The sequence below is a fragment of the Leptonotus elevatus genome, chromosome 14 (genome assembly GCF_054856555.1).
Source record: "Leptonotus elevatus isolate MCC_2025b chromosome 14, RoL_Lele_1.0, whole genome shotgun sequence".
Taxonomy (NCBI): Eukaryota; Metazoa; Chordata; class Actinopteri; order Syngnathiformes; family Syngnathidae; genus Leptonotus; species Leptonotus elevatus.
In genome coordinates this window covers 18,286,747-18,303,162 of record NC_141252.1, presented here as the reverse complement: position 1 = coordinate 18,303,162, position 16,416 = coordinate 18,286,747, and the positions used below count along the sequence as shown (strand labels likewise).

Below are 16,416 nucleotides of genomic sequence, written 5' to 3'. Positions count from 1 at the left end.
TATCAAGTTAATTGCCTCATGAAAGTTCAGTTGGATCACAATTTTCACTGAACTTTGAAATGTTCTTCATGACAAGACTAATAGGATAGGGATAGGGCTATTCACCCTAAGTTGCTAAATTACCTAATATTACCAAAGGCTGCTGCATTTACCATGACATAGAATCAGAGGTGGCAAATCCAAGTCCAGAAAGTAAAAACCCTGCCACAGTTTGGCTTTAGCCCCAGGTGCTAGGTCGCTCCCCAAGTGCTTGTTTACCGGCTAGGGAGCTAGCTAGGTAACTAGCACAAGGGGCTAAAGCCAAATTGTGGTAGGGTTTTTACTTTCTGGACTTGGATTTCCCACCTCTCCATATAATATTTATGTGCCTAACTAAACCCGAAGGTAAATTCCACCCTCTGATCAATTTTCAAGTTTAATTCAACTATGTTTGTTGATTCTGCTTAACAGCTACAGTAATACAGCAAATTTTAGATATTGTATGAAGAGTAAATGCTGTATGCATACTGAAATTGTTGTTATCATAGAAGGCATAGGAAGCCAGAGTTTCTGTACCTTCTTATTTCTCTAATAATTAATGTGGGTATGCGTCATCTAATGCTTTCTGGCGGCCACCACAGTGCACTTCCTGTTTGAATGCTCATAAATCAGCTAGAGCTGCGCAATATAACAACCTGGCCAAGGGGCAGCATAAGAAGTAGTTTCATCCAAGTGATAAGAACAAAACAACATCACAACACATGAAAACAATACACAATAAAAGTACAGTGATGCATGTTCAAAGTACAAAGCAAGTATAGTGTTTTAAAAAAAACTGTTTGTAAGGAGTTTTTAAAAACATGAAAACTGACTATTGAACTGAGCTTTAAATTCTAATCAGTTTTCTGCTGCAGATGATTGGAAACATCTGCAGCAGTCAACCGTTCAAACAAAGTACAGGCTTTTGGGACTGTGAGACTGATGAAGATTTTGGAGTGTATCACTGCAGTGTGACGGATATTTAACAATGACTGTAAATAGAGAGGAGTTTTCCCAATTGCATTTTTTAAATTAATGAAAACCAATTTATTTGTCTGTCAGAGTGAAGTGAGGGCCAGTTTAGCAGAAAGCACAGATGGCAGTACTGAGTATTAAAGGGAGCCCAAGTCACAAAACCTACAGCGGAATCATACACGACTGGGTGCAGTTGGAAACACACCTGTCGATTATGGCACCATAACCAAAAATTGGGTTAACTGACATTTTAACTGAAGATGTTTTGCACAATGTGTTGAAGATTTGTTCGATCAAGAAAACCAATTTGAGATTTGACCTTTGTGAGCAAGGTATTTATGTGTTTCAAATGACAGTGTGCTGTCAAGCCAGAAACTGTACCTGTACTGTACAGGGTCTTCAGGAGATTTCTGTTAAATACATTTTGCTTTATTTGTGTTTAAAAGCAGGTGGAGACCAGCAAAAGCATGAGCAGACACTGCTGAAGCTACTCTGTCATGAGGACAGTGCAGCAGAGAGGAGATGAATGTATAGGTAATGCCATCTGCATATGCACAGCCTGTGCAATGGTATTGATATCAATTTTAAACAGTGTTGGGCCTAAAATGGATCTCTGAGGAACACCTTTGGGTAAGCGAAGAGGATATGAGAGAAGACACTCAACCCTCAGTAACTACTGAGTCAAAGGCCTTTGTTAGGTCAACAAATGCAGCTACACTGTGTAGCAGAGAGAGATGCAGCCAGGACCAGAACGAAAAACAGACTGGGTTTCATTAAGAACATTTTGAGTTTCCAAATGAAAAATTACAGCCTGCCCCAGGGCAGCTGTGGCTACGTACGTACCATATTTTACCGCCACCAGTCTGAATGTGTGAGTATGTGAATAATGTATTCGTTGTAATGTGTCTTTGAGTGTCCAAAAAAAGCGTTATATGAATTTGATACATTATTATTATCATTATTATTATCATTATTTGTTTACGTTTGCTGCACACTGAATTGCATTATTAACGTCGTAGCTGTGGTGCTAAAAATAGAACGGTGCCATTTATGGCCGCTTCAATCAGCGTAATTCTTCTAAGTTAATGTGGACACTACAGGAACTAAAGGCTGAAATGGTTATTTTGCATTTATTGACCGCCACAGGGGGTAAGATAGCACATAAGTCTTCAGTTGTACTTAACAATTGAATTAGCTCTGAAGTGCAGACATATTTTTGGATATTGCATATCGTCATTGACTACTGCACTGCTATGAGATGAATGATGAATGGAGACCGTGAAACAGGAAACGGAAATACAGAGCAGCCTTCCAAATAAGCGAAGTGCGCATTACGTTTGTGCATGCGTGAAAATCAAGTTTAAAAAAACAACAACTTGCAACCAAACAAAGTCGTCATTTGAATGGCGGCGAATGGAGTGCTAAAAGTGTTTGTGTACCTTAAAGCTTGCAAGCATTGTTTAAACGTTCAGCCTTAAGTGACAAAACGACAGGTGCACTTGGTGCCATTTTTAACTGTCCTAATGGAGTTTATCGGCAAAAAAAACACCATTGCAAAGCTCGAGAAGACAGAAGTGTACGCCTGTAAACCTCCATTCACTCGTTTTAATTTCCAGACACAAAAGAAAGATCCAAACGGACGTAAAAGAGGCTAAAATGTATTTTATTTTTTTAAAACACATTTATTTTGTCAAAATTCTGAAAGCGAGGGAACAGACGGAAGCATCACGAAGCTTGCTAGCGGACGTACGCGTAACCAAACTAATGGAGTGACAGTCATTTAAGAACCTGCTTCTAGCCCCAATTGACACCCTCGGTGAAGAAAGATTCTACCCGTCTCTTGATCGCATCCTGGTGTTGTGTCCTTGGTCCAACTCCCGGTAAAGTGCACACATTCAATCAAATAATAAGCACTTAAATAGGCTTAACTGTCGTGTCCTGGCAGAGGGCAGTCAGTAATGACATGCTATTCATGTTTAAAATAGATTCAATAAAAAACATCAACTTTCCAATGGTTGAAATGGTTCAAATCAGCGCTTCCCCTGTTAGACTCCATTAGTTTTCAATGACAAGTTGGTAGCAGGCTACCAGCCGGCCTACCCATAATGCACCGCGCTGTCGAGATGCGCACTTCGCTTATTGAAAGCATGGATTTCAAAACATGATATAATCAAACATCACACACTAAACAGCTTAAGGAATTCTTAACATGGAAGATATTAAATTACTTGAAGTCCTATTCTTCACTGTATTTTTTTTTTTTTATAAATTGTACAACCACATATTTTGATTGGGACTTTTTTTTCTGGCCACTGGATTATTTGTTTAATCTTATTTATCGATTTTTTTTTAATTCATTTTATTGTGTGGTCTATGCAAAATGTCTTTTATGAGCAAATTGAAAACATATAAGTGCCATTAATTGTATTCAATTTTAAGGACATTTGCTATAGTTGGGATATATATATATATATATATATACACACACACACACACACACACACACACACACACACACACACACACACACACACACACACACACACACACACACACACACACACACACACACACACACACACACACACACACACACACACACACACACACACACACACACAACGCATGCATCCACAAAGAGGAACTCACTGGCCTCCCTCACAAAAACCCGTAGCCAAAACCTTTGTTCTGCCCATGCTGTTTCTTTTTTAAACGAAGGCTTGCACTGAAGGGGAGATTTTTTATTTTTGTCTTGTATCTCCTGAATACACGTTGTTCTTAAAAAAATAATTGATTTTAAATGAATATATTTATAATATTTGTTGTGGTAACCAAATATGCTAATTTGGCCACAAAAAAAGAAATTTAGACTAGCGTTTTAAACATAAAATGTATATTTTCATCTGTACAATAAGTGGAACCGAACATTGCGGCATAGAGTGTGTATGTAGATTTCTGCATTAGGACTATTTTAAATCACCAAACAATTACTTACTACAAAGCATCTAAAAATAGAAGCGTAGTCTTTGTTCTACCTCTACATATACATATTAATTTACAACATTACATATTTTTACTTGTTTGTAGCGCCATAATATTTTACATTTTGCGGCGCTGGCTGAATAAGTCATAAGACATAGGCAAAGTTCAAATCTGAAATCTGATCTAATTATCACAATAGTGCTGTTGGGGTGATTGTGGCCGAGACGGGAGGTATTTGAACATTTTATAGGGCCCTATTATTGCACATGGCATAAAAACTAAATATTTTTTAAGGATGTCCTTACTCTTGGAAGATGCATCTGTTAATCCGTTGAAAGGTCTAAAGATAGGGAAAGGTCTAAAGACAACTAAACTCTATCCATGAGAGTGAAAATAGAGACAGACTGATGAAACCCTATCATATTGGAACAAGCTGCTCAATAAGAGATGAGGCCGGGAGAAAAAGAAGGACCGTAAATGGTAACTGATCATAGGATGAGAGACAATGAAAAACGATCGCATCAGGGAGGAAAAGAGATATGTGAGAGGACAGATGAGTTTGCAGTGCAAAGCATGTTGTAAAAGACAGTTAGATTTGGGCCAGGAAGGCTACCATCTAACAAGCTGCCTGACAAATGTGAGTATTACAAATAAAATGGGGGCATTTCAGGATAACAGTTGCTAAATTGAAAAGCACACCTGGGTACGTTTGTAAAACATTTCAAGCGTGACTCAAATGTCAAATAACATCAGTGAGGATCAGCATCACAGCCAGTAGATATGTCCAAATAATCAAAAAACAACTAAAACCACAACTCTCAAAAACAAGGTTTTATTTAGAATATTACTCCTCTCAAATTTACCAAAAGTACTAACGTTGCATCTCTGACTACGTCCTTTTTACAAACAAACTTCAAGACTTTGTTTTTAGCCCCAACAACAACAACAAAAACATATTAAGTACATGTTAAGTACTGTACATGAAAGAAGCCATTTTAAGGATGCAGTGTAAAGTTCAGATGGGAACTTTCACTGGTTATTTTATCTTTAATGCTCGCATATTCTCAGTTGAACTATTTAATGGAGTCCAGAACAATCGAGTGCACAGCAGTGGAACCTTATTTGCTAAATGCGGAAGAAGGTCCAATCTATTTAAAACAGTCTGAGCCTAGCCCATGTGAAAATGTGTGGCCTGATGATCTTAACTGGTTTCAACTAAGTGTGCCAGAGTGCAGATAGATAGAAAGGCGCCAAGCCAGGACAGGTCACAGCGACACAACGGAGTAGCTCAAGTCACCTATCTAATCATTAAGAGCCATAATCTAACAGCAGTTTCATTGATTCCTCTAGTTAAATCTCACAAACCCAGCATATGGTTAAGGTTCTAAAATAATCTCAAATTAGTTTATAAATAGATCTGCTTACTATGCTGCATCTCTTAGCTTTTCGACCGTTGTACAATTTAGCTCTCTGCTTAGGCAGTGACTTTACTAGAACTGCTGTTCCAGCAAGAGCGTGCAGCTGTTTGCATAGTTATCAAACCCCTGCACCATAATACCTGCTCAGGAACAGATGGACAGCTCATATAATTAGTGACTAGCCGGTGAACATGGTGACAAGTGGACAGCACATGAAAGGGAAAACCGAAAAAAATAAAAATAAATAACAAACACAGAGAAATATACATTATGTAAATTATATAAATTTACAGATTATATACAAGATGCTCTGGGACATACGTCAATGTTCCTCTACTGAAAAAATTGTCACATTTAAAAGTTTAACAGTAGAAATTAAAAATATATACACAGTAAATTCTGTAGAGTAAATTTGACTCTATTTAGAGTGGGACCAAATAGACTAAATTCTAGAACAGGCTAATATTTACACTTGGAAGAGAGTCAAATAAAGAATTGGGGGGAAAAGTCACTCAAGGGTTGAGGAGACTGCCACACTACCACCTGAGCTATGCCCCTCCTACTGTTTGCTTACCTCCAAGAGACCAAAGACATTTTTTGTCTCTTGGAGTTAGGAAGATTCCAGCTGACACGAGCGATTATAACACACAGCAAGAGCTGCGTGGCTCAGGCGGTCGATCGGATGTCTCCCAACCTGAAGGTCGTGAGTTCATTCCTCAACCCTTGAGTGACTGTTTTTTCTGTTTTTTTATTTTACTCTCTTCCAAGTGTAAATATTACTCTAAAACGGAGTCTATTTGGTTCCACTCGACATTAAAACAATAAAATGGAAAATGAGAGTGCAAAAATCATCTTATTATTTCATGTTAACGGCATATGAACATATATACATTGTATAGACATACACTGTACTGTTTATGCATATTTTTTATTATAAAAAAAAAAAAAGCAAGTAAAAAATTTGAACAATGTGGGACAATATCCTTATGGTCTTTGAGATCAACAACAGAGAGGTTACCGGCCAGCGACCTACGTGTGTTATTTGAAACGGCATGAGTGGTCGTGGATGAAAAAAAATGAAAACAATTTAATCTTCCAACCTCCCTGTACTTTTTCATTTCTATCATTCATACATGATTTGCGTCCACGCTGTGGGGCTTTTAGTATAAAGCAAACAAGTATGGCTACCCTCACATCCTGTTTCATACACTTCATTTACCGCCAATGCCTAGGGTGTGAAAACAACACAGAGAGATAGCGAGGATAGTCAAGAACTTTTTAGTCAGGAATGGTAAGACACACACAGGAAGACACGCACACGCACGCAGTTAGCAATAGCGACAGACATGCACTCCCTATACAAAAAAAACAATAGCATCCCGAGGGGCATTCTTTGTTAAATCACTGAAATAAGAAGAAATTACAGCTCTCTTTCAGAAAAGGCGACAGTGTCTAGCAGAAAACCCAATTATATGGAATTATATTCACATTTGCTCAAATTACTTGTCAAAGACGTATACAGTCCACCAATAGTTGTGCAAATTCAAACTATTGCATGTCTAATCCCCCAAATTGACATAGAAATTGAGAACACATTTTTCTTGAGATACTTGATCCTCATTGCTTTCATCCTTTTCTGCTATTACAATGTAATTACAAATACAGTGTAATATGCAATGTAATATGCAAATAATGATGTACACTCACAAACAGTCCTCCTAAACAGTTGTCTGACAATGCCCAGCTATCATCAGGATGGGTTGATGATGCTCATGGCAAATTATTATTATTATTGTTTTTTAACGATTAAACCATGTCACATTGATATGTGTTGTTAAAAACCCATGATTTCAGATCAATTGTCAGAGAAAAATTAATAATCAAAGAGAAGTTAAGGACAGTAAATCAAAAAAGGATTGAAAATTTGTCTGAAACGTCTTAATCTGTCCGTAATCTGTCATGATCTAGACCATAGGTGTCAAACTGCGGTCCTCGAGGGCCGCAGTCCTGCAGGTTTTGAAGGTTTCCCTCTTCCAACACAAGCTGATTCCAATCAGCTGAATCGTTATCAGGCTTATGCAGACCTTGCTGATGAGCTGATCATATATCAGCTGTTTTGAAGAATGGAAACATCCAAAACCTGCATGACTGCGGCCCTCGTTTTGGATGTTTCCGTTCTCCAACACAGCTAATATATGATCAGCATACTGTTTTAGTAACTTTTTGGCAGCTTTTATGCTCTTTATAGTAGTACATCTAATTTCAATTGTGAAATTGCAACCACCCCAATTTAACAAGATTCAGCAAAAAAAATAAAAAATAATAATAATAATAATAAATTAATTTAATAAAAATGTATTCAGGGCTTTGTGAGTGGAGCGAGTGGTTGTGTGTGAGGAAGAAAACCGAGTGGGAATAGTCTAGTTTTGGTTTTCAAAGATGAAAATGGCAAAAATAGGAGTTGAAAATGAGGCGGCACAATATAATGGTTATGCAACATGCGTATCACTAAGGATGCAAATGTATGCTTTTATCGGACTTTGGCCAATCAGATGCAACCTTAAATGCACATTGCCATCCATTAGGAGAACACTATCTAGGGCAAATGTTATAGTAAAAATGTATGTAGTAAAAAACAACAACTGTGAAAGTTAAAGAATGCTTAAAAAAGACACGTTTGGAAAATTCCTCTGGTGAGGATGTTAATTGGAACCAGGTGAGTGTCATGATTGGGGTGTAAAAAGAGAATCCTCAGACAACTGAGTTGTTCACAAGCAAGGTTGTGGCTATGTTAACCACTTTAACAACTGTGTGAACAAATAGTCAACAAATAGAACAACGTTTATTAACATACAACTGAAAGGAATTTTTGGTCCCTAATGTCATCAAAATATTCAGAGAATCGGGAGAATTTTCTACACGGAAGTGGCAAGGTCAAAAAACAACATTGACTCAAGTGCCCATGACCTTTGATCTCTGATTTAAAAACCGGCACCAATTTGTAAAGGATAAATACCACGTGGACTCTGGAAGACTTCAGAGAACCATTGTCATCATGTTAAAACTCTACCATGCAAAGCAAAAGCCATATACATGGGTTACAGCAAAAAAAATTCCTTTGACTGAAAACCTTTTATTCTTAAAATGACTGCGGTCAAATTTTGCAGTGCACACGGATTCTTTTTTTAATAATATTGTACATAACAAGTATATATAGGTTGTCCAAACGGGGAGATTCTCAAAGACAAAATATAAAGGCAGAAAACAGTGCAATAGCGCTCACACACTTGATGTATAGCACTCCTCTTCCACCCGTCATGAAGATTAACACTTCCCACGTCACCTACAAAATAAAAGTATCTACATATTCCAGCTGTCAGGACAGCTTTATTGTGACGACAACAACTATGCAATGGCGTGCATGTAACTCTGCGCAAATGACATTTTCGTCTATCAAAGGCACGTCTCTTTGTTTATTTTTAATCAAATTTTGAACATGTTAAAAATTTCTCTGAAAAAACGGTTTGAGAGCATAAAAATGGTTTGAGAGAGTGTAGCAATTGGCTTTGCAACGTTATCCAATACTGAAGGAAGCCTGCCGAATCGCAACAATCGCTACGTGGGCTCAGTGAGACAGGGCTTAATTTATTTGAATTATGGAAATCCGTCCCGGTGACGGAGAACTTTAACTCATTCACTGCCATTGACGGCTATAGACGTCAAAAATCAATTTGAACTATTTAAATTAGTCAAATTAGTCCACTTTTGTTAACAAGAGTATGAAAACCTAGATTTTTTTCATTGTACATTTAGAACAGATATAAAAATATACAAACATGTGATTAATTGTGCGTTAACTTGTGAAGTCATTCGATTAAAAACTTTTAATCACCTGACGCCCCAAATTTTTAATAATATTTTCTTTTTTTTTAAATGAAGGACTACAGAAATCAGTCACAGTTGATATCAGAGGATTTGGACAGTTTTACATTAAAAAATGGCTCCAAATGATTACTTGATTATTATTATATATATAAAAAAAAGATTATTAAAAATTAGGGGTGTCAGGCGATTAAAATTAAAAATTTTCCTAGGTTTTCATACTCTTGTTAAAAGTGGATTTTTTTTTTTTAAACTAGAATAGTTCAAATGGATTTTTGACGTCTATAGCCGTCAATGGCAGTGAATGAGTTAACCCTTGCATATATCAACCCATTTTTATTCAAATTTTCAAGAAATGCGAAAATAAAACTGAATGGAAACACTAGAAATTCAAAAAAGGGCCCAAAATTTACCAAAAAAAAGTTTTTACGCTTAGAGGGAGTGGATTTTGAAGCGTATCGAAAAATGGAAAATGATCATTTTGGCTATGGCAACATGTTTTGTGAACAACCGCTGGCAAGACCGGATACACGTTTTCATACGTTTTGACCGGATATTACGTCACACATACGTTTGTAGTCCCAAAGCAATGTCAGACGATAAAGTAAGGTATGTTTGGGGGGACGACGAACCAGAAATATTTTTGTAATTAATTAAAGAAGTGAATATTATTGCTATTTTAGATGGAAAACAGCAAAGAAATGCTATGGTTTATCAAGATTTACAAATAAGTCATCATAGAAACAGGCATAAGTCGCACGCCCGTAATACACATTTTTAGTAAAGTTGCTTAAAAAAAATCTAAACAATTGGATGGAAACCTGACTACGCGTACACACACCAAGGCGGTTTTCAATTGCCCATGTCACATGCCTGATCAACTACATCATCTGCAAGAAGAGATCTTGCAGTTTACCTGTATAAACACACTTTGCACAAGCTAATCTCAAGCACGGACCCCTGTGGGTACATTTGTGCTTCCGCAAAGTTAAGCATGTGTGCGCCTCAATCGCCATGATTTGTGAGAGAGTGAGGGGAGCCGCTTCAATTGCCCGGGAGCTGGCTGCGTTCCATCCCACCATAGAGCAAATACCCTCTTCGATGTGCACTAGTTTAGGGATATACCATACAAATAGGACCCTTTGTGCCCTTACTTCCCAAATGCTTATTGGACCAAGCCCATCTGTCCAATTAAGAAAATCTAATCTTGAATCTCTTAATTAGAAGTTTAGCGCATGGCCATACTGTATCTACATGTATGACATGTAGCCATAAAATAATATGCATTTAATGTTTTTCCACGTTTATGCCTTATTCTTCATCTCACCTATGTGTCCCACTGCACCAGAGGCAAAGAAGTGGGAAAACGTTAAGCTTAGTGACCCAAGCCTGCCTCGCCTTCTGCTGGTCTCAACAGCCAAAGTGCCCCGAGAGATCCAGACAGTGTGCTTTAACTGTGTGTGCAGACAAAAACACATTCACACATAAACTCAAGCAAGTGAGAGGTAAAGGAGAGGTCAACAGAGGAAATATGACATCCAAGTGGAGATGAGAAAATTGCTCACATGCACAATGGGACAAGAGTAAAAATGAAGGCAACACATTAGTAATTGCACAAGCAATAACAGATGCAAAAGAAAAAAAAACATATTTTTGCAAAAGAGATGTGTAAAAAATGAAGTTGACAACATAACCACATATTCTGCTTTTAGTGAAATTTGCTCCAAGAGGGTGATGGAAAGGTCAGACACACCATTACTTGCACATCACATCCTTTAGCCGACCCACCAGCCATCCATCTATTTGCAACATCATAGGATTAACACCATTCGTTCATCTTGGGTTTTATCCATCTATGCAGACCAACGTTCATCAAAGTAAGCAGGAAATAAAAGGGATGTTGTACTTTGATCTAATTTTCCCACATATATCTGCCATCCCAGTAGGTGGTAAAAGGATTTTGTTAACTGAACTCCACAACTTATTCTCTAATTATCATGATGCTGGTGGTGGACTTAACTGGAGTTTCTTTCCCCTAATGACCCTATTAGCATTTTTACATTAGCATGTTTTTGTGGTAATCATAAATAATGGCATATGTATTAATTCTTCCAGGTTTTTCTCTGTTTTGGGTTGCCAATTTGGACTTTGTTTTATGGAAGGATGCCTTTTCTGACTCTCCCTATTTATCGAAGCTTGGAAACAACACTGGCTAGAGCATACTGTATGATCGGGGCGCTCATTTGGTCTCCATCCAAGCACTAACCAGACCTAATCCTGTTTGGCTTCTTAGATCAGACAAGATCGAGCATTTTTAAAATAGCATGCCTGCATTTATATAATAGTAGTCTAGTAATCACCTTCAGACAATTATCTTGGCACTACTCCTAAATATTTAATTTTTATATGTAGCATGCAATCAATTTATTTGGTGTTTATTCCTCCACATTCACAGTAAATAAACTGTCAAATTTCTAGATTGGTCTTTGTGTTGGCTCTGAAACCTGCTAACCTCCAGTCCCCATAAATGTACTTAAAGGTGCTTGGTGAAGTTTGACTTTATTTATTTATTTATTTATTTTTATTTTTTAACTCACGACTGCCACATCTGGCCTAAAGCACAACTGCAGCCTTTGTGTCAAGCTCATGCATGGTGCGCAAGTGAGTACGTGTTAAATAAACTCTTTGTTTTTGTTTTTTAGTTTTCCTGGAGTCTGAGCCAGAGTTTGGGCTGTGCTCAAAGTCAGCCTCTTGTTTTGTTTTGTTTTCAGTTTCCATCCCAATTGTGTCATATGCTAACACAAAGTCAGACTCTTTGTTCTCATCTGGGCATTGGTGAACCATACATGATGTAGAAATTTCTTTAACATTAATATTTTAAACTTTAAGGTTTGATGGACTTGTCACCACTAGTTTAAATTTATTGAATTTATAAAGAACTTCTCCAATTTAGGAAATCAAATCCCAATCTCCGACATGGCAGGTAGAGATACCGTCCACTACACTAATATAAATAATTTTGTTTTTTTCACATGGCTGTGGTAAGAGTGGACTAACTAACTAACTAACTAACTAACTAACTAACTAACTAACTAACTAACTAACTGACTGACTGACTAACTAACTAACTAACTAACTAACTAACTAACATGTCTTATTTGATGTACTTACTTTGGCACTATTGTCCATTCATTCATCAATTCATTTTCTACCACTTTATGCCTGTGTGTGAATTGAAACCTATCCTAGCTGATAAACACTATAAACAGTAGAACAAAATAATCGAAGACACATGATTGGGCCATTGGTGGCTGGGGATTCGTGATCTTTAAGGTCAGGAATCAAAGATTGAAAACGTTCTGAGACCTCTAGAACCCCGTAACAAAACATCCTTTTCTTTAGAAAGTGGTTAGATCGTAGGTATACAGCAGTTAAATCACTAAATACAATTCAGAATGTGTGATTTGAATCACACGCCTCGCGTGTTTGGGTATTTCCAGAGTTTCGCAAATGGTTACGGAGTTATAGTGATTTGAAAAATGCGCGTCATCTCCTGTCTCCTGCGTCACTCTCCTCTATGACACACCGCTTCCCCTTTTTCCACACATGAAAATTTACTAGCTACCGTAACGTATGTGGTATCCATGGAAAGCTCTTCTCCGCTCTCAGAAGCCGTTGGAATTACGTTGCTAGCGCTAACGGTTCAGGAGTTACAGTGATTTGAAAAACATGCGTATTTTCCTGTCGGTGACGACAGGTTCGTATTTTGAGGATTAATCAAGCTACGAATGACTTGCTGGAAGTCACGTGTATGAAGAGTATTACAAAACTAATTAACAATGAAATTATGAACTTTTAACATAACCTATAAAATATTTGATTCCTGACCTTTAAGTCAGGTGCGTACACACGAAAAAGCTGTTCTAACAATCGACAGGTGCAAGTGCACAATTTTATTCTGTCTACGTTCCCATCTCCAGTGTGTTGTAAACCCACAACCACAATGCAATTATAAATAAACATTTCATGTTGAAGGTTTACAGGTTGAGTTCCCTTGTCAACTGTCAGCCTCTGAGTGAACTCAGAGCTCTAAAAAAGTGTGGCACTTTTTATTTTCATTAAAAAGACAAAACACAGTCTGTTGTTTGATCTCTCCTTATTTGTGTCAGAATCTCTCGCAGTTCCCCTAAAGCAAGACGATTACCTCAAAACAAGCAAGAAGAGTAAACAAGCAATGTCTGCCAATTTCAGCTGTGTTGCCAGCTCGTTCACAAGACAGTTTGACTGGCAGGCAGTAAAGAATGAACCAAGTGAACCAAAACGTCTTACACACATACAGTGCACAGAGCTTCGCATTTTTTACTTTTTGTTTTGTTACAGCCTCATTCCAAAATGGAACATTAATTTTCCCCTCAATATTCTACACATAAGACCAAATTAATGATGTGATTTTTTTGGGGGGTGGGGGGGATGAATTCATTATTTAAAGTTATTTAAATTATAAACTACACAAAATAAAATACGCATTAGTATTCACATCATCATGTTTCCATTGATCATCTTTGGGAATTACACACCTGTTTATACAAGGTCCCGCAGGTGACAGTGGATGTCAGAGCACAAACTAAACATATCAAAGGGATTGTCTGTGGTACTCAGAGACAGGATTGTCTCAAGGCACAAATCTGGGGAAGTGTACGTGCACAAATATTGTGGGAAAAAAAGGTGTGTGCCCATACTTTCCCCACAATGGCGCTAACAGCTGTAGTATGAGAGGGTTTGTGTGTGTGCTGTATTGTATGTCATCTGCTCAAGGCTCTTCCTAACAATGTGTTGCAGATATCCAGTATATGACTGATACTTTTGGAAATGAGAGAGATTAGGGTATGTGTGATGAAAAGATCATTACTGTATGTGCTTTGAAAACCTACCCCTGGCAAAAATTCTCTCTGAACATTTTCATATGGAAGCGCACAACTTTTTTTCCCTTTTTTTTTCAACCCCTTTTGATGCATGAACCTAATAGAGCATTTCAGACAATGGGCATCCTTACACTGATTCACTTATGTACAAGTACGCTATCTCTCTCCGCTTCCATTGAAGAAGTCTATCTCTTAAAATGCTATAAAGATGAACGTGCTTGACATGTAATGCAGATTGCAAGACTGCCTGATTCTTTCCATGCTGTCCAGTTCCCCCATTACTTGCTCACTGTTTTCTCATTTCTTATTTCGAGCTGAGTTCAGTTGGCAGCAATATCCCCGAGGGACATATTGAGGTTCGCTATAACAACCAGCTGAAGAGAGGAAAGGAAAAGCAGAATTTGGAAAGGAGAGAGCGGCCTTAGGGGAGAGCAAATCAGCAGCATTCAATTATAATTTATTCTACGTTGGAAGAGAGAGAAGGATAAGAGTTTATGGATTTTGACCGTTTGAGAAATTACAAGGGGGTTCACGTTCAACAGCTGATTTACTAAATGGAATCAAATGCAAATTAACCATAGATTCTATTTATCCTTTCTGAAATGGTAAGAGTGGGCCAGCTTCATTTCCATAACCAAGACTGATTAAATAGCCGGGATTCAGTGATAAATCCAAATTGGGCCACCTCCGGTACAATGTACATCCCCACTGAGGTACAACTGCCAAATTGGGTCATTCTCATTTCTATGGTAATTGAGAACATGCAAGATCTTTCCTCCATTCTTCATAAAACTGGAAGATACTGTAATACAATTTTTAAAACACTGCTCTTTCCAATGTATTCCTCTTAATGCGTGCATATTGGTGTGTGATGCATTTTTTCCTTTTGTATACAAAATATGCTGGCAAATGTGCTGGCTGGAAAGTGACCACCCAAGCTCTTCTGGTAGTGTTCTCGTCATGAAAATCTGAAGCTTTTCTTCTATATTAACGTGAAGTTTTTAGGTAGATGGCCTAATCTCTTATGAAGTACCTGAAACTGAAGAATCACAAACACTTAATCTACGTAAATAAGTGAAGAGAGTGGTAACAGTTTGGGCGCGTTTGGAAATACGCTCCGAGCAACGCACTGATATTCCCAACGGTCGGTGGATTTGTTGTTCGGCAATTCAGAGTGCACCTAAAGTGAAGTGCAGGAGCGCGCACTGGTGACATGATGCGCCAGTGCGTCGGGGAGTTGGAGATGGAAACGGTAATAGAAAGGGTTGCGGGTGCGAGGGTTGTGGCCTGATGAGGGATACAAACATCATTCACGTGTAACGGGGATAATTCTTAAGTTGGTAAACTACAAACTTATTTTCCAGAAGTTTGCGGTTTAGTGACACTAGGTCTGGGGCTTTTCTTATGGTGATGATTGTTAGGCTGGCTAACCTTGACGTTAGCTAGCTGTGTGGGTTAGTAAATTGATTACTACTGAGTAGGGGTGTGCCAAAAAATCGATTCTCTTAAGAATCGCGATTCTCATTTAGTATGATTCAAAATTGATTTTAAATGTCCCAAAAATCGATTTTATGTAAATTATTTTATACTGTCTTGCCCTTGTTTGTGTGTGCCTTTATTGGGCGCGTTGGTGTACACGATTTGGCCACTTAGGGGCAGTGTGGTTCCATTCATTCTAATACACTGTTAAGTTATAGCCACATGAGAGAGTAAAACAAAAAAGTCACTATCAAGTTATGCCAATAAAAGTTGGTTGTTTTTTTTTGCAGCGTAGGAAGAGCATATGACGGTGAGTAATGTTAAGATGCTTTTCTGTATACATTCCTGAAGCATTTTGTATGAATAGGCGTTCTTTTGAGTGATAAAAGTGCCGCATGTAGCGCGCTAATTAGCGTTAGCGAGTCAATGGCACTTTCCATTGTGCGTTAGCCTTGAGCTAGTTACGTTCGGGAAACAAGCTAAACAAGTCACTGCTTTAATCGTCCACTCTGTATGGTCAGTGAGAACGGAACAGGGTGAAACAGATACCAGCATTGAACTCTTTTTGACAGACTGTTCGCTGTCTGCTAAACTGTAGTCAGTCTGTTCAGGGAGGGCATAATATACTGCAAAAGCGATGGAATTTATAGCCAGCTACATAGAGTAGCAGTTGTGGTCCACACTGTTTTTGTATTAAAAAAAAAAAAAAAGGACTTTCCTTACATTTCAAAACTTAATAA

The 16,416-nt window shown here is 37.9% G+C and overlaps 1 protein-coding gene across 1 annotated transcript in view; it reads right to left on the bottom strand.

Annotated features, from left to right (window-relative positions):
- lrfn5a (leucine rich repeat and fibronectin type III domain containing 5a) overlaps positions 1-16,416 on the bottom strand; it is a 155,094-nt gene that overhangs the window by 67,131 nt on the left and 71,547 nt on the right. The gene's annotated exons all lie outside the window — the stretch shown is intronic.